This window comes from Salmo salar, chromosome ssa20 (genome assembly GCF_905237065.1).
Source record: "Salmo salar chromosome ssa20, Ssal_v3.1, whole genome shotgun sequence".
Classification (NCBI taxonomy): Eukaryota; Metazoa; Chordata; class Actinopteri; order Salmoniformes; family Salmonidae; genus Salmo; species Salmo salar.
Window position 1 is genome coordinate 38,072,063 of NC_059461.1, and position 23,913 is coordinate 38,095,975.

A 23,913-nucleotide genomic window follows, 5' to 3' on the forward strand; every position below is an offset into this window, starting at 1 on the left:
TAAGCCTGCCAGAAAGGTATGAAAGCTTCTTGATGTTTTTGCACATTTAATGAAGGATCTTATTTAAAAGATGATATAGTATTCAATAATATTTGTTTATGTGTTTGTGTGTGTGTGTCTGGTTTGTGCATCTATGTCTGTGTCTGTGTCTGTGCACGTGTGTGTATGTGTGTACTGTAACAAGTCCTTGCGGCTGGTCAGATGGTGTGTTTGCTAGTGATGGAGGTTGGGGAGAGCTGCAGCAGTTTGTCTGACCCTAACCAGAAGTACTGTACTTTCCTCTTACTGTCCACCACCTCCACTATGTCCCATCTCTAGCTCTGGTCCTCTTACTGTCCACCATCTCCACTATGTCCCATCTCTAGCTCTGGTCCTCTTACTGTCCACCATCTCCACTATGTCCCATCTCTAGCTCTGGTCCTCTTTCTGTTCACCACCTCCACTGTCCCATCTCTAGCTCTGGTCCTCTTACTCTCCACCACCTTCACTAATGTTCCAGCTCTAGCTCTGGTCCTCTTACTGTCCACCACCTCCACTATGTTCCATCTCTAGCTCTGGTCTGCTTACTCTCCACCACCTCCACTAATGTTCCATCTCTACCTCTGGTCCTCTTACTGTCCATCACCACCACTATGTCCCATCTCTAGCTCTGGTCCTCTTACTCTCCACCACCACCACTATGTTCCATCTCTAGCTCTGGTCCTCTTACTGTCCACCACCACCAATATGTCCCATCTCTAGCTCTGGCTCTGTTCTTTGATGTGAGCTCAGGTTCCCCAGGTGTTCGTGCGGCAGCGTTCTCGCTGCATCAGTGGCATGCATCCCCCTGGTCACATGTCCTCTCATTGGTGCATTGCTGCAGCGGCCGGTGACGTGCGATAGGGCATCCCTCAACCAAGACTTCCTGGATTCTGTAAGCTCCACCTACTCCAGGTAAGTGCGTAGGGTGTGAAAACATCACTCAGTGTTTGGAGTTCTGAAGGAACCAGACGTTTAAGTGTTGAACATGTAAGTGTCGTGAACACAAACCCAACATGCAGTTATTACACACTCCCTGAGAACTGAAGGAGTGTCAGCACCAACCAACCACGGCGCTTCATTCACTACATCTTGGTGACATCTGACTGACCTTGTGTGTGCATTTGTGTGTGTGTGTTGCAGAAAGTGTGTTCCTCTGGAGGCCCAGGCGGTGGTGTCTCTGTGGTGCCATAGCCTGGCCAGCCTAGAGGGGGCAGTGATGTCTCTACTGGACTCTGTGCTCTCCAGCCCAGCCTCCATACCATACAACCTAGAGCATTCCATCACTCACTCATTACTGGTATGTAGGCAGAAGTTACTCCTGACCCCCCCCCGTATAGGAAGCTCTGGGGACAGGTTGTCTGGATACTGGACAAAAGATACAAACAGATTATCATCTTTAGAGGACAACAGTTTTTGAGGTCTTGAACAAAAAAAGCGGTTTGAAATTGTGTTCATAGGCTACTGGTGAACTGGCATTTGAATTGTGTGGTTGCAATATTAACAGTCCCTGGTCTCTGGTATATTTTGGCATGAATCATTCAAGACGAAGCTTAAATTGTGTGCACTGCAATGGACATATAATACACAATGTCTCAGGAAAGACTGTCTGGGTTGGCAATGCTCACTATAGAAAACAATCGGGCCCTCAACCTGGACCAACAGGCCATGGGGAAAACATTTTCACACAAGAAAGGAGTACATCAGGAGACCAGGGGAGTCTCTCAAGTTGGATTTAATTTAATTTAATTACAGTGCCTTCGGAAAGTATTCAGACCCCTTGACTTTTTCCACGTTTTGTTACTTTACAGCCTTATTTTAAAACTGATTCAATATTTTTTCCCTCATCAATCTACACACAATACTCCATAATGACGAAGCAAAAACAGTTTTTTAGATTTTTTTTGCTAATTTATAAAAAATAAAAAACTTAAATATTATAATTACATAAGTATTCAGACCCTTTGCTCAAAACTTTGTTGAAGCACCTTTGACAGCAATTACAGCATCGATTCTTCTTCGGTATGACACTGCAAGCTTGGCACACCTGTATTTGATGAGATTCTCCCATTCCTCTCTGCAGATCCTCTCAAGCTCTGTCAGGTTGGATGGGGAGCGTTGCTGCACAGCTATTTTCAAGTCTCTCTAGAGATGTTGGATCGGGTTCAAGTCCGGGCTCTGGATGGACCACTCAAGGACATTCAGAGACTTGTCCCGAAGCCACTCCTGCCTTGTCTTGGCTATGTGCTTAGGGTCATTTTCCTGTTGGAAGGTGAACCTTCACCCAGGTCTGAGGACCTGAGCGCTCTGGAGCATGTTTTCATCAAGGATCTCTACTTTGCTCCATTCAGCTTTGCCTCGATGCTGACTTGTCTCCCAGTCCCTGACGCTGAAAAACATCCTCACAGCATGATGCTGCCACCACCATGCTTCACCGTAGGGATGGTAACAGGTTTCCTCCAGACGTGACGCTTGGCATACAGGCCAAAGAGTTCAAACTTGGTTTCATCAGACCGATCTTTTTTCTCAGGGTCTGAGAGTCCTTTAGGTGCCTTTTGGCAAACTCCAAGCGGGCTGTCATGTGTCTTTTACTGAGGAGTGGCTTCCATCTAGCCACTCTATCATAAAGGCCTGATTGGTGGAGTGCTGTAGAGATGGTTGTCCTTCTGGAAGGTTCTCCCATCTCCACAGAGGAACTCTGGAGCTCTGTCAGAGTGACCATCGGGTTCTTTATCACCTCCCTGACCAAGGCCCTTCTCCCCCGATTGTTCAGTTTGGCCAGGCAGCCAGCTCTAGGAAGAGTCTTGGTGGTTCCAAACTTCTTCTATTTAAGAATGATGGAGGCCACTGTGTTCTTGGGGACCTTCAATGCTGCAGACACTTTTTTTGGTACCCTTCCCCAGATCTTTGCCTCAACACAATGCTGTCTCGGAGCTCTACGGACATTTCCTTTGAGCTCATGGTTTGCTTTTTGCTCTGACATGCACTGTCAACTGTGCGACCATATATAGACAGCTGTGTGCCTGTCTATATAAGCTATATAGCTATAGATAGTAGACTGCATAATAAAACAGTCCCTAGTAAGCTAGTGTTTTTGAGTGTGGAATGACTGTATTATTTAGCATTAATAGATTGGTTTTACGCAATTTCCCCGACCTTGCGGGGGCCCAGAGTGCTAGCACTGGAATGTTTTTGTAGGACATTAGCCTACATTTATTGATAGATTAATCAATTAGCCTACGTGCAACAATATCATATTTAGATTTAGCAATCTAGTTAAGTGTTTTGAGTTCCCACTTCCTCAGGTTGGGAATAATATAGCCTAGGTGAATATGCACAAAATGTCAGCAAATTCTCTGAAGAGCCCCCAAAAAATCTAAAAGTTGTGGATCCTATTTGACAGGTTGCACATCAAAATATCAATCATACATTGCCTGAATAAGTTACATGAAATAGCTAACTTTTGTAATCAAGGGCTTACATCTTAGTTGTCTTACTTGGCACTGGAAAATTGTCTAGAGCCCTGCTGCTAATATAAAGTAACTGTATAGTAAATTTTTTTACAATATGCCTATTTGTCCGTATCGCCCAGCTCTGGCACTTCCCTCACCATTTTTTTAATCATGCATTATTGTGATTTTATCATTAACACAATTTTTTGTTGTTGAATGGTATCGCTATATGGATTTTTGTCCATATCGCCTGTCTCTAGTGCGCACACACACACACACACACACACACACACACACACACACACACACACACACACACACACACACACACACACACACACACACACACACACACACACACACACACACACACACACACACACACAGCTCCAGCTTGGTTTGTTTGAGTCCATCTGGTTGGCTGCGTCTGTCGTAAGTCATTAACAGCGAGGGAGGCCTATGTTGGGTTCCACATAGCTTTCTTTTTTGTTTGGATCAAATCAAATCAAATTTTATTGGTCACATACACGTGTTTAGCAGATGTTATTGCGGGTGTAGCGAAATGCTTGTGCTTCTACGTAGTTCCGACAGTGCAGCAATATCTAACAAGTAATATCTAACAATTTCACAACAAATACCTAATTCACACAAATCTAAGTAAAGGAATGGAGAAGAATATAGAAATATATGGATGAGCAATTTGGAGCGGCATAGGCTAAGATACAATAGATAGTATAGAATAGAGTACAGTATATACATATGAGATGAGTAGTGTAAGATATGTAAATATTATTAAAGTGACATTATTAAAGTGACTAGTGTTCCATTTGCTAAACTGGCCAGTGATTTCAAGTCTGTATGTAGGCAGCAGCCTTTCTATGCTAGTGATGGCTATTAATAGTCTCTCGTTCCCAGCTTTGATGCACCTGTGACCTTGCCTTCTGGACGATAGCAGGGGGAACAGGCAGTGGCTCGGGTGGTTGTTGTCCTTTGATGATCTTTTTGGCCTTCCTGTGACATCGGGTGCTGTAGGTGTCCTCGGGGATGCGTTGTGCTGACCGCATCACCCTCTGGAGAGCCCTTTGGTTTTTGAGCGGTGCAGTTGCCGTTCAAGGCGGTGATACAGCCCGACAGGATGCTCTCAATTGTGCATCTGTAGAAGTTTGTGAGGGTTTTAGGTGACAAGACACATTTATTCAGCCTCCTGAGGTTGAAGAAGGGCTGCTGAGCCTTCTTCACCACACTGTCTGTGTGGGTGGACCATTTCAGTTTGTCAATGATATGTACGTCAAGGAACTAAAAACTTTCCACCTTCTCCACTGCTGTCCCATCAATGTGGATGAGGGCTGCTCCCTCTGCTGTTTCCTGAAGTCCACGATAATTTCTTTGACGTTGAATGAGAGGTTATTTTCCTGACACCACACTCCCAGAGCCCTCACCTCCTCCCTGTAGGCTGTCTCGTCGTTGTTGGTAATCAGTAGTAGTAGTAGTAGTACTGTTGTGTCGTCTGCAAACTTGATGATTGAGTTGGAGGCGTGGGTGAACAGGGAGTACCGGAGGGGGCTGAGCACGCGCCCTTGTGGGGACCCAGTGTTGAGGATCAGCAGAGTGGAGAAGTTGTTTCCTACCTTCACCACCTGGGGGCGGCCCGTCAGGAAGTCAAGGACAGGGCGGGGTTCAGACCAAGGGCCTCGAGCTTAATGATGTGCTTGGAGGGTACTATGGTGTTGAATGCTGAGCTATAGTCAATGAACAGCATTCTTATATAGGTGTTCCCGTTGTCCAGATGGGATAGGGCAGTGTGAGGTGTGATGGCGATTGGATTGTCTCTGGACCTATTGGGGTGTTAGCAAATTGAAGTGGGTCTAGGGTGACAGGTAAGGTGGAGGTGATGTGATCCTTGACAAGTCTCTCAAAGCACTTCATGATGACAGAAGTGAGTGCTACGGGGTAATAGTCATTTAGTTCAGTAACATTTGCATTCTTGGGTATAGGAACAATGGCCATCTTGAAGCTGGTGGAGACAGCAGACTGGGATAGGAAGAGATTGAATATGTCTGTAAACACACAGCCAGCTGGTCTGCGCATGCTCTGAGTACGCGCCTAGGGATGCCGTCTGGGCCGGCAGCCTTGCGAGGGTTAACACGTTTAAATGTCTTAATCATGTCGGCCACGGAGAGGAGAGCCCACAGTCCTTGGTAGCTGTCCACGTCGGTGGCACTGTGTTATCCTCAATGCGGGCAAAGAACGTATTTAGCGTGTCTGGAAGCAAGACGTCGGTGTCCGCGACATGGCTGGTTTTCCTTTTGTAGTCCTTGATTGTCTGTAGACCCTGCCACATACGTCTCGTGTCTGAGCCGAATAGCGACTCCACTTTGTCTCGATAGAGATGTGTGTAGACTTTGTGTGTGTGTTTGTGTGTCCGAGCCCATGTGTATGTGTGTGTTCGCATTTGTGCATGTGTGTGTGCCCGCTTGTCCACGTGTGTCTTTGCACGTGTGTGTGCGTGTGTGTGATAGGTTTAGTAGCTGACTGGCTCGCCTCTCTCCCTCAGTTGTTTAAACTGCAATCAAAAATGGGAAACATGGAATTAGTATCACATTCCTGTTTTGAGATTTTTCTCCCTCCTCTCCCTCCTCATCCTCTCCCTGAGATGGAGGTCCAATAACAATAAACAGGATCTTCCTGGGTCTGGCTGCCAACAACAGGATGTTTGGACGTGCTGTAATTGACCCTCCTTGAAGTATTAGTGGAAAGAGGAGGATGATAAAAACCCATCTGTTTTCACTAGAGAAAACTGTCCTCACGCGTGCACACGCTCTCACACACACACACACACACAAGCACACACACGTGTGCTCGCTCACACACACGCACTAACACCTTTTATATGGCTCCAGGATTGTCGTATTTGATCTCTCGTTTGCTAAGCTAAATGGAGTAGAGGCGACCTACTACATTATAAATATGTCTCATGTGTCATGACCATAAGAGTTAGAGGATGGGAAGAGAAAAAAAGGATGTAGTGGGTCTGGGGTAGGATGGTGCAATGACACAAGATGAACACTAGAGGGGACTAGTTACTTTTACAAAGACCACCTCCCATTAGGTGTCTGCTACAAGTTAGTCACCAAGCAAGGATCAGCTTATCCTTTCGAAATACTCTTTAACCATTAGTGGAATTGGAGGTAACACTGACAGTTGATTAGTGTCTAGGGGCAACTTCACACTACTCCTGCCTGGTCTTCCTTGTCTTTAGATATGGGATGATAGTGATGTTGCAGAAATGTTGCTGGGGTTTTGGCATAATAAGATGACGGGTTGAAGGAATTTGGGGAATATTTTTAATGTGGGGGGTTGTGAGATGGTTGCTGATTTGGGATGGATTTACGAAGTTCTGGAGGTTGTCAGATGGTATTGGCAAATTGTGAAATGGTTGTTTTGGGTGATAAAGGATAATGAGACAACATTATGCAATCAAAAATGATGACCTGCAGATTATATCTCTCCCCCTGTCTCTCTCACCCTCTCTCTCTCATTCTTTCTCCCTCTCTCTCCCCCTCTGTCTCTCTCACCCTGTCTCTCTATCTCCCTCCCTCTCTCTCCCCCTCTCTCTCACCCTCTCTCTCTCTCTCTTTCTCCCTCTCTCTCTCTCTCATATAGGATCATTTGCTGCTATAACAGACTCCACTCTTCTGGGAAGGCTTTCCACTAGATGTTGAGCATTAGTGAGGTTGGACACTGAGGTTGGGTGAATCGGCCTGGCTCGCAGTCAGCGTTCCAATTCATCCCAAAGGTGTTCAATGGGGTTGAGGTCAGTCAAGTTCTTCCACACCAACCTCGACAAACCATTACTGTATGGACCTTGCTTTGTGCACGGGGGCATTGTCATGCTGAAACAGGAAAGGGCCTTTCCCATACTATTGCCACATAGTTGGAAGCACAGAATTGTCTGTAGCATTAAGATTTCCCTTCACTGACACTAATGGGCCTAGCTCGAACCATGAAAACAGCCCAGACCATTATTTCTTTTCCACCAAACTTTACAGTTGGCACTATGAATTCGGGCAGGTACCATCATCCTGGCATCCGCCAAACCCAGATTGGACTGCCAGATGGTGAGGAGTGATTCATCACTCCAGAGAACTCATTTCCACAGCTCCAGAGTCCAATGGCAGCGAGCTTTACACTACTCCAGTCGATGCTTGGCATTGCGCATGGTGATCATAGGCTTGTGTTCCACTTCTTGGCCATGGAAACCCATTTCATGAAACTCCCGACGAACAGTTCTTGTGATTTATTTTCGGGTAGCCTTCCACAAGCTTCCCACAATAAGTTGGGTGAATTTTGGCCCATTCCTCCTGACAGAGCTGGTGTAACAGAGTCAGGTTTGTAGGCCTCCTTGCTCGCAAACGCTTTTTCAGTTTTGCCCACAAATTTTCTATAGGATTAAGGTCAGGGCTTTGTGATGGCCACTCCAATACCTTGACTTTGTTGTCCTTAACCTCCCTGGGCAAGGTGGGACGTTTGCTATTCAACAGCCAGTGGAATCGTGTGCTGCGAAATACAAATACCTCATAAATGCTATAACTTCAATTTCTCAAACATATGACTATTTATTTTACACCATTTTAAAGACAAGACTCTCATTAATCTAACCACATTGTCCGATTTCAAAAAGGCTTTACAGCGAAAGCAAAACATTAGATTATGTCAGGAGAGTACCCTGCCAAAAATAATCACACAGCCATTTTCAAAGCATGCATATATGTCACAAAAACCCAAACCACAGCTAAATGCAGCACTAACCTTTGATGATCTTCATCAGATGACACTCCTAGGACATTATGTTATACAATACATGCATGTTTTGTTCAATCAAGTTCATATTTATATCAAAAAACAGCTTTTTACATTAGCATGTGATGTTCAGAGCTAGCATACCCACCGCAAACTTCCAGTGAATTTACTTAATTACTCACGATTAACGTTCACAAAATACATAACAATTATTTAAAGAATTATAGATACAGACCTCCTTTATGCAATCGCGGTGTCAGATTTTAAAATAGCTTTTCGGCGAAAGCACATTCTGCAATATTCTGAGTAGATAGCCCGGCCATCACGGCTAGCTAATTTGACACCCCCCAAGTTTGGCCCTCACCAAACTCAGATTTACTATTAGAATAATTGGATTACCTTTGCTGTTCTTCGTCAGAATGCCCTCCCAGGACTTCTACTTCAACAACAAATGTTGTTTTGGTTCGAAATAATCCATAGTTATATTGAAATAGCTCCTTTTGTTCGTGCGTTGAGGTCAGTATCCGAAGGGTGACGCGCGGGCGCATTTCGTGACAAAACATTTCAAAATATTCCATTACCGTACTTCGAACCATGTCAAACGCTGTTTAAAATAAATTTTTATGCGATTTTTCTCGTAAAATAGCGATAATATTCCAACCGGGCGATGTTGTATTCGTTCAAAGAGAGAAAGAAAAAAATGGAGTCCTCTCGTACGTGTGCACTCCAGTGTCAGTGTTCCCTGCCTGACCACTCACAAACACTCCTGCTGTTTTTCGCCCAGAGACTGCAGAGCTCTCATTCCACTTTCTGGCGCCTTCTTAGAGCCAATGGAAGCCTTAGAAAATGTCACGTTACAGCAGAGATGCTGTATTTTTGATAGAGATGCCCTAGAAGTACAACAAATTGTCAGACAGGGCACTTCCTGCATGGAATCTTCTCAGGCTTTGGCCTGCCATATGAGTTCTGTTATACTCACAGACACCATTCAAACAGTTTTAGAAACTGTAGAGTGTTTCATATCCAAATCTACTAATTATATGCATATTCTCGTTTCTGGGTAAGAGCAGTAACCAGTTTAAATCGGGTACGTTTTTTATCCGGCCGTGAAAATACTGCCCCCTAGCCCCAACAGGTTTTTAAGCCATTTTGCCACAATTTTGGATGTATGCTTTGGCTCATTGTCCATTTAGAAGACCCATTTGCGACCAAGCTTTAAACTAGGACCCTTTTTTCTCCACTTCCTGCCCGAATGACGTTCCCAAAGTAAACTGCCTGTAGCTCAGGCCCTGAAGCCAGGATATGCATATATTTGGTACCATTGGAAAGGAAACACTTTGAAGTTTGTAGAAATGTTAAAATAATGTAGGCGAATATAACACAATAGATATGGTAGGAGAAAATCCAAAGAAAAACCAACCAGAATTTTTTTCTTTGAGAGACCATCCTCTTAGAAATTCAAGAGAAAGGTCTTATTGAAAATTCCTATGGCTTCCACAGGGTTTCAGTAGTCTATGTTCAAGACTTTGGAGTAGATTTTGGGATTCTTTTCTCTGCATGTTGAACGAGTGGATTAGTCAAATCGATGGCGCTAACTAAACTGACTTTTTGTGATGTAGATAAAGATTTTATCTAACAAAAAGACACTACATGTTATAGCTGGGACCCTTTGGATGACAAATCAGAGGAAGATATTCAAAAAGTAAGTGAATATTTTATCGTTATATGTGAATGTATGAAACCTGTGCTGGTGGAAAAATATTTTGATGTGTGGCTAAGTCTCAAACAATCGCATGGCATGTTTTTGTAAATTGGACAGTGCAGTTACATTAACAAGAATTTAAGCTTTCAGCCGATATAAGACAATTATATGTACATAAATGCATAAAATCCATAATATTTAGGATTATTTATTTGAATTGTGCGCCCTCCAGTTTCACCGGAAGTTGTCCCTCTAGTGGGACCCCTAGCCCCTAGAAGTTCCTGACTGATGTCTTGAGATGTTGCTTCAATATATCCACATAATTTTCCTACCTCATGATGCCATCTATTTTGTGAAGTGCACCAGTCCATCCTGCAGCAAAGCACCCGCACAACATGATGCTGCCACCCCCGTGCTTCATGGTTGGGATGGTGTTCTTTGGCTTGCAAGACTCCCCCTTTTTCCTCCAAACATAACGATGGTCATTATGGCCAAACAGTTCTATTTTTGTTTCATCAGACCAGAGCACAGTTCTCCAAAAAGTACGAACTTTGTCCCCATGTGCAGTTGCAAACCGTAGTCTGGCTTTTTATGGCGGTTTTGGAGCAGTGGCTTCTTCCTTGCTGAGCGGCCTTTCAGGTTATGTTGATATATGACTCGTTTTACTGTGGAAATAGATACTTTTGTACCTCTTTCCTCCAGCATCTTCACAAGGTCCTTTGCTGTTGTTCTGGAATTGATTTGCACTTTTCGCACCAAAACACATTCATCTCTAGGAGACAGAACGCGTTTCCTTCCTGAGCGGTATGGCGGCTGTGTGGTCCCATGGTGTTTATACTTGCATATTATTGTTTGTACAGATGAATGTGGTACCTTCAGGCATTTGGAAATTGCTCCCAAGGATGAACCAGACTTGTGGAGGTCTACAATTCTTTTTCTGGGGTCTTGGCTGATTTCTTTTGATTTTACCATGATGTCAAGCAAAGAGGCACTGAGTTTGAAGGTCGGCCTTGAAACACCTCCGACTGACTCAAATTATGTCAATTAGCCTATCAGAAGCTTCTAAAGCCATGACATAATTTTCTGGAATTTTCCAAGCCGTTTAAAGACACAGTCAACTGAGTGTATGTAAACTTCTGACCCAAAGGAATTGTGTTACAGTGAATTATAAGTGAAATAATTGGTCTGTAAACAATTCTTGAAAAAATGACTTGTGTTATGCACAAAGTAGATATCCTAACCGACTTGCCAAAACTATAGTTTGTTAACAAGACATTTGTGGATGGTTGAAAAACAAGTTTTAATGACTCCAACCTAAGTGTATGTAAACTTCCGACTTCAACTGTATTTGAAGGTTTGTATCAAATTTGAATCAGGGTCTTCGGGAGGCGCTAAAGTTATATTCAGAAGTAAATGGCGGCTGTCATGGCTTTTGAGAGTCATGATTGCTTGCAGTGATGACGCAAAAAATGAATGCAATCAGTTATACAATTGACTAGGTATCCACCCTTATCCTGTCACTGTCCCTTTCTTGTTTTTAATCTGCGAGAGAAGCGCTACACCTGGTGGAGACAGGATGTACAGTGCCTTGCAAAAGTATTCATCCCCTTGGCATTTTTCCTTTTTGTTGCATTACAACCTGTAATTTAAATAGATTTTTATTTGGATTTCATGTAATGGATATACACAAAAGAGTCCAAATTGGTCAAGTAAAATGAAAAAAACTACTTGTTTCAACAACAAAAAATGTAAAACAGAAAAGTGGTCTGCGCATATGTATTCACCCTCTTTGCTATGAAGCCCCTAAATAAGATCTGGTGCAACCAATTACATTCAGAAGTCACACAGTTAGTTAAATAAAGTCCACCTGCAATCTAAGTGTCACATGATCTGTCACATGATCTCAGTATAAATAAACCTGTTCTGAAATGCCCCGGAGTCTGCAACACCACTAAGCAAGGGGCACCACCAAGCAAGCGACACCATGAAGATCAATGAGCTCTCCAAACAGGTCAGGGACAAAGTTGTGGAGAAGTACAGATCAAGGTTGGATTATAAAAAATATTCGATACTTTGAATATCCCACGGAGCACCATTAAATCCATTATAAAAAAAATGGAAAGAATATGGCACCACAACAAACCTGCCAAGAGAGGGCCGCCCACCAAATCTCACGGACCAGGCAAGGAGGGCATTAATCAGAGAGGCAACAAAGAGACCAAAGATGACCCTGAAGGAGCTGCAAAGCTCCACAGTGGAGATTGGAGTATCTGTCCATAGGATCACTTTAAGCCGTACACTCCACGGAGCTGGACTTTAAGGAAGAGTGTCCAGAAAAAAAGACATTTCTTAAAGAAAAAAATAAGCAAACACATTCGGTGTTAGCCAAAAGGCATGTGGGAGACTCCCCAAACATATGGAAGAAGGTTCTCTGGTTAGATGAGACTAAAATATAGCTTTTTGGCCATTGAGGAAAACGCTATGTCTGGCGCAAACCCAAAACCTCTCATCACCCTGAGAACACAATCCCCACAGTGAAGCATGGTGGTGGCAGCATCATGCTGTGGGTATGTTTTTCATTGGCAGGGACTGGAAAACTGGTCAGAATTGATGGAATGATGGATGATGCTAAATACAGGGAAATTCTTAAGGGAAACCTGTTTCAGTCTTCAAGAGATTTGAGACTGGGACGGAGGTTCACCTTCCAGCAGGGCAATGACCCTAAGCATACTGCTAAAGCAACACTCAAGTGGTTTAAGGGGTAACATTTAAATGTCTTGGAATGGCCTAGTCAAAGCCCAGACCTCAATCCAATTGAGAATCTGTGGTATGACTTAAAATTGCTGTTGAATTGTTGAATTGTTACACAAGCTCAAGTTTTCAGTTTTTTTGTCTTCCTTCTTGTTTGTTTCAAAATAAAAACATATTTTGCATCTTCTACGTGGTAGGCATGTTGTGTAAATCAATCAAATGATACAAATCCACCAAAAATCTATTTTTTTTCCAGGTTGTAAGGCAACAAAATAGGAAAAATGCCAAGGGGGGTGAATACTTTCACAAGCCACTGTATGACACAGAATGAGTTGCATTATGTGTGCTGTACGTTACGTCATGACACAATTTAAGTCATGACACAATTTAACGTACAGCGTCAGAGGGGTCAGTTTTGTAACTTTTCTCCAATACTATCGGGCCATTGCCATGTTAATCAACGCTTGAAACATACTTCACACCTCAGATTATGATGCCAACACTACAGTCCCAATAGTTTTCATTGCAGCCTCGTTGAATGCCATGGTTGCACAAATTTTTACGAACGGGGTTAGTCAACAGTAATGAGTATTGGACAGACAATTTTTGGACAGACGATTTTTTAGCGCTATGCCCTTCAGCACTCAGCAGTTCCGTTCTGTGAGTTTGTGTGGCCCACCACTTCTTGGCTGAGCCGTTATTTCTTCTAGATGTTTTTACTTCACAATAACAGCCTTTACAGCTGACTGGTGCAGTTCTAGCAGGGCACAAATTTGACAAACCTGACTTGTTGGAAAGGTGGCATCCTATGACGTTGAAAGTCACTGAGCTCTTCAGTAAGGCCATTCTACTGCAAATGTTTGTCTATGAAGATTGCATGGCTGTGTGCTCGATTTTATACACCTGTCAGCAACGGGTGTGTCTGAAATAACCAAATCCACTAATTTGAAGGGGTGTCTACGTGCTTTGGATCATGTAGTGTTGTCACGCCCTGGCCATAGAGAGGTTTTTGTTCTCTATTTTGGTTAGGCCAGGGTGTGACTAGGGTGGGAATTCTATGTTCTGTTTTCTATGTTTTGTGTATTTCTTTGTTTTGGCCGGGTATGGCTCTCAATCAGGGACAGCTGTCTATCGTTGTCTCTGATTGGGAGCCATACTTAGGTAGCCTTTTCCCCACAGGGCTTTTGTGGGTAGTTTATTTCTGTTTAGTGTTTTGCACCTGACGGAACTGTTGTCAGTATTCCCTTCGTTATTTTTGTTTTAGTGTTCAGTCATTTCAATAAACATGAACACTTACCACGCTGCGTTTTGGTACGATGATTTCTCCTCGTCAGACGACGATGACTGTGACAAGTGTACATTTATCCATGTGTATAGGCAGGCCATTCCTGATATTTAACCGTGTTTGTGTGTTTCAGCCAAAAGCCTGCTCCTAGCATGACTCCATATTCTTAATTGTGAACGACACCTTCAGGTGAGCCATACGGACTCTTCAGTCTGAAAAGTGAATAAAGTAGATATAAACAATACTTCTACTGTAAACAATTTGATTACTCACTGGTAGGTACAGTACATGTACTGGTATCTTGTTTATCAAGTGAGCGCTGTGTGTGTTGAGCACTGTGTGTGTGTCTTTCCCCTGGGACAGGTAGTTTGACCTGCTCTGCCATGCTCTGCTCTGTCCTGCTCTGCTCTGTCCTGCTCTGCTCTGTCCTGCTCTGTTCTGCTCTAATCTGTCCCGCTCTGTCCCGCTCTGCTCTGTCCTGCTCTGCTCTGCTCTGCTATGTCCTGCTCTCTTCTGCTCTGTCCTGCTCTGCTCTGCTCTGTCCTGCTCTGCTATACTCTGCTCTGTCCTGCTCTGTCCCGCTCTGCTCTGTCCTGCTATTCCTGCTCTTCTCTGTCCTGCTCTGTGCTAATCTGCTCTGCTCTGTCCTGCTGTTCTCTGTCCTGCTCTTCTCTGTCCTGCTCTTCTCTGTCCTGCTCTTCTCTGTCCTGGTCTGCTCTGTCCTGCTCTGTTCTGCTCTGCTCTGTCCTGCTCTGTGCTGCTCTGTCCTGTCCTGCTCTGTTATGCTCTGCTCTCTCCTGCTCTGTCCCGTTCTGCTCTCGACTGCTCTGTCCTGCTTTGCGTTGCTCTGCTATGTCCGGCTCTGCTCTTCTCTGCTATGTCCTGCTCTCCTCTGCTCTGTCCTGCTCTTCTCTGCTCTGTTCTGCTCTGCTCTGACCTGATCTGTCCTGATCTGTCCTGCTCTGCTCTGTCCTGCTCTGTCCCGTTCTGCTCTGCTCTCTCCTGCTCTGTCCTGCTCTGTGCTGCTCTGCTTTGTCCTGCTCTGCTATGTCCTGCTCTGTCCTGCTCTCCTCTCCTCTGCTCTTTCCTGCTCTGCTCTTTCCTGCTCTTCTCTGCTCTGTCCTGTTCTACTCTGCTCTGCTCTGCTCTGTCCTGCTCTGCTCTGCGCTGCTCTGCTATGTCCTGCTTTGCTCTGCTATGTCTTGCTCTGTCCTGCTCTCCTCTGCTCTTCTCTGCTCTGTCCTGCTCTTCTCTGCTCTGTCCTGCTCTGCTCTGTCCTGCTCTGTCCTGCTCTGCTCTGTCCTGCTCTGCTCTACTCTGTCCTGCGCTAATCTGCTCTGTCCTGCTTTGCTCTGTCCTGCTTTGCGCTGTCCTGCTCTGCTCTGTCCTGCTCTGCTCTGCTATTTCCTGCTCTGCTCGGTCCTGTCCTGCTCTGCTCTGTCCTATTCTGCTCTGTCCTGCTCTGCTCTGCTCTGTCCCACTCTGCTCTGTCCCACTCTGCTCTGTCCCGCTCTGTCCCGCTCTGTCCTGTCCTGTTCTGCTCTGTCCTGCTCTATCCTGCTCTGTCCTGCTCTGCTCTGTCCTGCTCTGCTCTGCTATGTCTTGCTCTGTCCTGTCCTGTCCTGTCCTGCTCTGCTCTGCTCTTCTCTGTTCTGCTCTGATCTGTCCGGCGCTGCTCTGTCCTGCTCTGCTCTGTCCTGTCCTGCTCTGCTCTGTCCTGTTCTTATCTGCTCTGTCCTGCTACGCTCTGTCCTGCTCTGTCCTGTCCTGCTCTGCTCTGTCCTGCTCTGCTCTGCTCTGTCCTGCTCTGCTCTGTCCTGTCCTGCTCTGCTCTGTCCTGTTCTGATCTGCTCTGTCCTGCTATGCTCTGTCCTGCTCTGCTCTATGTAGGTCCATAGCTGCAGGAAGATGTTGGAGGTGCTGATATGTTTTTGTCCACACCTTCACCCTCTGCTTCCTCAGGCAACTGGCAGCCCTGCAACCTCAGGTACGGTAATCATAGAAACAGAATCAATAGTATAGCCATGGAACCTCTGGCAATTGGACTGGGAAACTCATGGGTGCATAGGAAGATACAACACTCACAGGTAGCCTCATCCACCAGTAGATGCACGCACACACACACACACACACACACACACACTTAATCCCTTACCCTTATCGTCTACAGATCATGAGATAGAACTGTACAGCCACACCTCCAGCTATAAGGGACCTCCATCAATACTGTCCACAGTGATAGTTAGTTCTCTAGCAGTGGGAAAAGGGCTGGGAATCAGATGCCTGTGCTCAGTTTGGTGTGTACAGTTGTGGTTTTGAGATGTGTTGCTAACTCCACTAGAGGGCACTGTGACACATTCTGTATATTTTAGGCTTGCTTTTCTGTTGCCTCAACTGGAAGGAAAGGAGATACCTAATCAGTTACTGAATTAATTCAGCCCAAATGTGTCATCCAAATTTAACCCAACTCCTCTGAATCAAAGAGGTGCGGGGGGCTGCCTGAATCAAAATCCACATCGTGTGTATGTGTGTTTGCATGTGTCGTTTCAGGAGTGTGTCCTTGAAGATCTTCCGCACACACATCCCAGAGCTTACTAATGACGCATCCTGTGTGTGTGAATTCTTATGTGTAAATAAGCTTAACCTCAGAGTGAATTAATGGCTTTCTGTGTCTCACAAATGTTATTTATTTAACCTTTATTTAACTAGGCAAGTCAGTTAAGAACAAATTCTTATTTACAATATTGGCCTATCCCAGCCAAACCCTAACCTAGATGATGCTGGGCCAATTGGGTACCACCCTATGGGACTCCCAATCACAGCCAGTTGTGAAACAGCCTGGAATCGAACCAGGGTCTGTAGTAAGGCCTCTACAACTGAGATGCAGTACCTTAGACCTCTGCGCCACTCGGGAGCCCCGATAAATAACTGTTATGTATAACATATGTGTGTCACAGCTACATTATAATAAATATGTGATTGGAAAAGGTGAAGTAGTTACTAATTCCTGACTATCATCATCAATACTCACAAGATCATCAGTAACTGAGCTTTATCCTTGGTTACCATTTATTGTACTCAATATATCTGCTTTTATCACAAAATCGGGTGTGTTTTCAGGGAACACATTGGGCCCCTTGATAAAAGTGGAGCAACATTTGAATGCCACAGGATATCTGAACATCATCGCCAATCAGGTGCATCCCTTCATGGCAGCAGTGTGTCCGTCTGCAAATACATTTTTTCAGTAGTATAATGCCCCGTGCCACAAGGCTAGGATTGTCCAGGAATGGTTCCACGAACATGACAGTGAATTCAGCTTCCTGCAGTGGCCTGCCCAGTCACCAGATCTCAATCCAATTGATCATCTGTGGGATGAGATGGAACGAGCTGTTCAGAGTAGAGATCCACTACCAGCCAACTTGACACTACTGTGGGAAGCATTGGAGTCAACATGGACGAGCATCCCTGTGGAACGCTTTTGACACCTTGTAGACTCCATGCCCCAACGAATTGAGGCTGTTCTGAGGGCAAAAGTATTCCTAATCTTTTGTACACTGTGTACACCACCGTTCAAAAGTTTGGGGTCACTTAAAAATGTCCTTGTTTTTGAAAGAAAAGCACATTTTTTGTCAATTAAAATAACATAAAATTGATCAGAAATACAGTGTAGACATTCTTAATGTTGTAAATGACTATTGTAGCTGGAAACGGCAGTTTTTTTAATGGAATATCTACATAGGCGTACAGAGGCCCATTATCAGCAACCATCACTCCTGTATTCAAATGGTATGTTGTGTTAGCTTATCCAAGTTTATCATTTTAAAAGGCTAATTGATCATTGAAAAAACATTTTGCAATTTTGTTTGCACAGTTGAAAACTGTTGTACTGATTAACGAAGCAATAAAACTGACCTTCTTTAGACTAGTTTAGTATCTGGAGCATCAGCATTTATGGGTTCGATTACAGGCTCAAAATGGCCAGAAACAATTAACTTTCTTCTGAAACTCGTCAGTCTATTCTTGTTCTGAGAAATGAAGGCTATTCCACACCAATCTCAATGTCAACAGTGAAGAGGCGACTCCGGGAGGCTGGCCTCCTAGGCGGAGTTGCAAAGAAAAAGCCATATCTCAGACTGGCCAATAAAAAGAAAAGATTAAGATGGGCAAAAGAACACAGACACTGGACAGAGGAACTCTGCCTAGAACGCCAGCATCCCGGAGTCGCCTCTTCAATGTTGACGGTGAGACTGGTGTTTTGCGGGTACTATTTAATGAAACTGCCAGTTGAGGACTTGTGAGGCGTCCGTTTCTCAAACTAGACACTCTAATGTACTTGTCTTCTTGCTCAGTTGTGCACCGGGGCCTCCTACTCCTCTTTCTATTCTGGTTAGAGACAGTTTGCACTGTTCTGTGGAGGGAGTAGTACACAGAGCTGTGCGAGATCTTCAGTTTCTTGGCAATTTCTCGCATGGAATAGCCTTCATTTCTCAGAACAAGAATAGACTGACAAGTTTCAGAAGAAAGTTCTTTGTTTCTGGCCATTTGAAGCTTTTCTTTCAAAAACAATGACATTTCTAAGTGACCCCAAACTTTTGAACGGTATGTAATACTGTCACATAGCAGGCTGTATGGGAATGTTGAATGTTCTGAGGTGTGTAAGTGATCAGGCTTAATACAGCAGTGTTATCAGTGTGGCCAAACCACACTACCTGGAGGCATGGCTTATTGACATCTAGCAGAGCCATATACGGTCACGCTGGCTACCTGTCAACACACAAGATGAATCATTACGCGCTGTGTGTGTGTGTGTGCATGCTTGACTGAGTGTGTGATTTCCTACGTACATGCATGCATCCAATTGACATCATCTCATGGTTGAAAGAAGAAACGTTGAGTTTTCTAACTGTGAGTCGTGCCTTTTCTCACTATCTTCCTTCTCTCCAGAGATGTCCCAGGAGGCGTGGCCAGAACTCCTAGCCAGGGTCACTGCATCTCTACAGAGACTCACTGAGGAACATGAAGCAGATGAAGAGGATCAGGTGAGAGAGCATTAACGTGGGCTTTTCATTAGTCAGGCACAGAGAGACTGAACCAACTTCAGCAATCTGGCAATAAATATGAACAAGTATAAATATTTAATAGACTGTGCAACATTCTACTTCATTTTTAAAGTTGATTATTATCTGTGTGTCTGGGAGTTATTCATGTTTTGGGAGCTATATCTCTTCAGTTCCTAGTATGCATGTTCTCTTCAGCACCTCAGCTCTGTTTTCTTTAGTCTGCTGCTAACATGTTGGTTTGCAGGATATTTTCCCAACTGAGTCAGAACACACTACTCTGTGCTATGGTTTCACCGGATTAGTAAAGCCTGTTAGCTAGAGAGCAGAGGGAGAATATTGCTGTGAGAAAGAGAGGGAGCACTGAGAACAGAGTGAGAGAGAGATGGTGGCCCAGCCCAGGGATTGATAGAAAGCAGTACCAGAGAGAGAAAGGAAGAAAGAGAGGCAGCACTGAGAATAGAGAGATGGTGATCCAGTCTGGGGATTGGAATGGCTGACTTGCTGCCCACCAGCTGTGGCTTCAAACTCGAACCATTATCCAGACCGCTCCATTCTGGAACGCCATGCGGAATTCCCAGCCGTTCCCAGCCAGTGGTGGGACAGAGTTTTCCAAACAGAGACACAGCTGCCAGGGGCTTCTGAGGGGTGCTGTTAAAAGTTATGAAGCAGAAGGCAGGAAGAGAGGGAATCTAATGATGGATTTAAGGACATCTGAGAGAGATTCTTGTCCTGACTCTTATCTAAAACTCTGTCAAGTGCAGCTGTCTGAACTCTAGTGTCTACCAATCTCTTTCTAACCTTACCTCCCTTTCTCTCCCCCCTCTCTCTGTTTCACTCTATTTTACAATCTACCTTCTCTCCCCTTTCATTCTCACATTGTCTTACTTATCTTCTTCCTCTGAAACTCTCTTTCCCTTTTCTCAACCATGCCTTTTCTCTTCCCGCCTTCTCTCTATCTCTCAGATAAAGGTTGGGTGCTAGTTTAATTAATTGTGTGTGTGTGTGTGTGTGTGTGTGTGTGTGTGTGTGTGTGTGTGTGTGTGTGTGTGTGTGTGTGTGTGTGTGTGTGTGTGTGTGTGTGTGTGTGTGTGTGTGTGTGTGTGTGTGTGCGTTGTCCTCCCATCCTCCTGGGGTCAGTGTGGGGTGTTTGAGGCCTGGTTCCTGCTGGTGCAGTGCGCTGACTGGGTGGAGGTGGCCAGCGAGCTACTGGTCTCAGCCAGAACCCAGGACTGTGGCCCTCTGCTGTGGCTCTTAACCTTCTACCACCAGCCAACAGGGGGCACCACAGGACACAGCAGCTGGTATGTACTGGCTGGCTGGATAGAGACATTCTGTGCGTCCCCATGCTCCACACAGTGTGCACTTACACACTCCCCGTCATGGATTTGAAAGCATATGATTGGAATGAACATTGGCTGGAGAGAGTTTCCACCATTGTTAAACCCATGTGAGAATATGTGAAGAAGTTATGGCTTGGGGGTTACTGGTGTCAACTCCGTCAACAGATGACCACCTCCTTGTCCTGGCTGACCTGTCCTGGTTGGTTTCAGCATTGCTCGCCCAATAGATAGATGGATTAATAATATATAGTTTCTCCAGGTTAGGAGGGAAGAGCGGAGTGGAGGGAAAAAGAGAGCGAGAGAGAAAGGGAGAGGAGAAAGAAAGAGGGGGTGAAGGAGACTGACCGTGCTGCTGCTCCAGTTTCAACTGTTCTGCCTGTGGCTATTGAACCCTGACCTGTTCACTGTGATTACTATCATTTATGAACATTTGAACATCTTGGCCATGTTCTGTTATAATCTCTACCCGGCACAGCCAGAAGAGGACTGGCCACCCCTCATGGCCTGGTTCCTCTCTAGGTTTCTTCCTAGATTTTGGCCTTTCTAGGGAGTTTTTCCTAGCCACCATGCTTCTACACCTGCATTGCTTGCTGTTTGGGGTTTTAGGCTGGGTTTCTGTACAGCACTTTGATATATCAGCTGATGTAAGAAGGGCTATATAAATACATTTGATTTGACTGATACGGTATAGATCCCACTCTGAGGGTGTGTCTGGGTTGAGAGAGAGGTAGAGAGAGAGAGGTAGAGAGAGAGAGGTAGAGAGAGAGAGGTAGAGAGAGAGAGAGGTAGAGAGAGAGAGGTAGAGAGAGAGAGGTAGAGAGGTAGAGAGAGAGAGGTAGAGAGGTAGAGAGGTAGAGAGAGAGAGGTAGAGAGGTATAGAGGTAGAGAGAGAGAGGGAGAGTTTGAGAGAGGTAGAGAGAGGTAGAGAGAGGGAGAGTTTGAGAGAGGTAGAGAGAGGTTGAGAGAGGGGAGAGTTTGAGAGAGAGGGAGAGGGAGAGAGAGAGAGAGAGAGAGAGAGACCCCTATGGTTCACTCTTTTTTTTACTCCCATCCAGCCCTCGTCTTGAAAAACTACAAGACTTGTATGATGAGAATGAATCTGCAGTGTTGTTAACTTTGCTTCTTTTTTCTACTCTAGTTTCCAGCTGAAGGTAGTTTACTTTCTTTCTTTCTCCAGGTGGCAGCCAGAGAAGCCTGGGATCACCTCAGGTCACCCTTCCTGTTCTCAGCTCCTCCCCTTCCTGCTGACTGACTGCAGTCATTGGCCGAGCTGATGTCAGCCTGCTCCCAGTAGCCGTCTCTGGCCTCGCTACTGGTCGTCAGCCTCCTTGTAGACTTTGCAGTTTTCTCCCACAGTGGTGCAAAGGAGATAGTGTACAGGGCGAACACACACATACCCACACACACTGCAAAACACCTGTTTTTTTCTCTCTATCCCTCTAGACACATGATGGCATCACCGTTATGTGAACACATTTTCTGCCTTGTTTTACATACCTTAACGCTTGTGTGTGTGATGTGTGTGTTTCAGGTAGGGCAGCTGTCAGGGCTGGTCCGTGAAGCAGTGTCCTCACCATGGTTGAGCTCAGACTAAACAGAGTGAGATCTTCCTCCAGCCTCACTGACAGAGTTCATCCCAGGACCATGGTTCTTCAGGACAAACTCACACACATGGTATAACACAACTCACACACATGGTACAACACGACTCACACACACTCACACACATGGTATAACACAACTCACACACGGTACAACACGACACACTCACACACATGGTACAACACAAAACACACACACACACATGGTACGACACACACACACGGTACAACACGACACACACACTCACACACGGTACAACACAACACACACACACGGTACAACACGACACAGACACACTCACATACATTGTACAACACGATACTCACACACGGTACAACACAACACACACACACTCACACACATGGTTCCACACGACACACACACAGACTCTCAGCCGCTATACAGCGATAGGATGCACACACAGCTGTGCTAGGCTGCTCCACCAACCAGACGCTATGACTCTGACAAGATACACTCGCACAGACGCTCCACATACTATAACGGTGAGAGGACATAGAGACATACCACTGTGATAACAGTCACAACTAGACACATACACACACCAGGATCAATGTTTCCTTCCCCGAAAATGTGCACAGCAAAATTCTTTCTTTTTAGGGGAAGTTTAATTTGCGAGTATTAGGTGCAACGTCCAGTGCGCATTAACTGTAACCACTGAGGCCGTACCCGCTTTAAGTTACAAATTCAGACAGTGTCCAATATGCTATTGTGGCTATTTGAGCATAATGTAGTCCTGTCAGAGTGACCTATCAACAAAACCAGTGGAGCAAATACCATCATATTTCCACATAGATATAGCTGTTAACTTATTGATATTGCCTACAACAGCCAATATGTGGTGTTCAATGTAGGCCTACATTCCATGAGACTTTAACTAAATATTATGCATGGCTTGACATGAGCCGTTTTAGGACTGATGTTTTCCGAAACCTCAAATCCGTTTATAAATTTGTAATACAATTGGCCAAAATAGGTGATGTGTTTAACCTAACGTAGCAGTCGTAAAAAGGAAGGCCTGGAACTAGATTCCCTACTAAATACTGGTCTTGACGAGATGAAAAAAAACTTAAATCCAGGAAATGTGGATGGGGAGGAGGAGTTAAGATGGAGCGTCGCCTTGTTAACATCCAAAAGCGGAAGTCACATCACAGGCTCTCTTTCCATGTCTCATGAAAACCGGAACATCCGTTTTTTGGGGGACTCGGCAGAGGCTACATTGTGTTATATAATGCAAGAAGCAAGAAACCACTTTACATTTTTGTTTTGCATTATTATTACCATATAGAGAATCATACAAAAATGCATTCTACCCTCTGCCTATTGGCTTATTTGCATATTCAAGCCTGTCTCAATATAGGACACTGCCCCTTTAAGACAAAAAAAGCTCCCTTGACTCGCTTTTCAAAGAGTTAGATATGTCAAAGTTTTGTGATTTTGTAGGAAGGAATCACTCTCCTATTGCTGACCCAAATTTGCTATAACCGGCCTAGTAACTCACTAACTAGCAAAGAGTATCAACAAATGTGCACACATTGCTAATTTTTAGATCTAACTATTAGCAGCTCCAAGTTGGTTGATTTTGTGGCCTCAAACCAGTGAGTTTATAACTCTTCATCAACAATCGGGGACATTTTTATTATTGACAATGCAAGAGGTGGGAATGTTGTTCAGTTGTCATATAATTGCGACATTTAATATCAATATAGCCTTATAAATAGTTTTACAGATTGTATTTTGGAGATGATTTTTCACAATACGAATATTGGGTGGCGACTGAGAGAACCTGTTTGGGTCCCGAGGCAAAACCAGTGGCTACTCTGATCTAGGCTACTCTCTGACCATGGGTGATGGAAAAACAGCTCATGCCTGTGAAATAGAA

The 23,913-nt window shown here is 44.7% G+C and overlaps 1 pseudogene; it reads left to right on the forward strand.

The window, feature by feature from the left end:
- Nucleotides 1-219: 219 nt before the first annotated feature.
- LOC123729166 (Fanconi anemia group C protein-like) lies at nucleotides 220-22,005 on the forward strand (annotated as a pseudogene).
- Nucleotides 22,006-23,913: the final 1,908 nt, after the last annotated feature.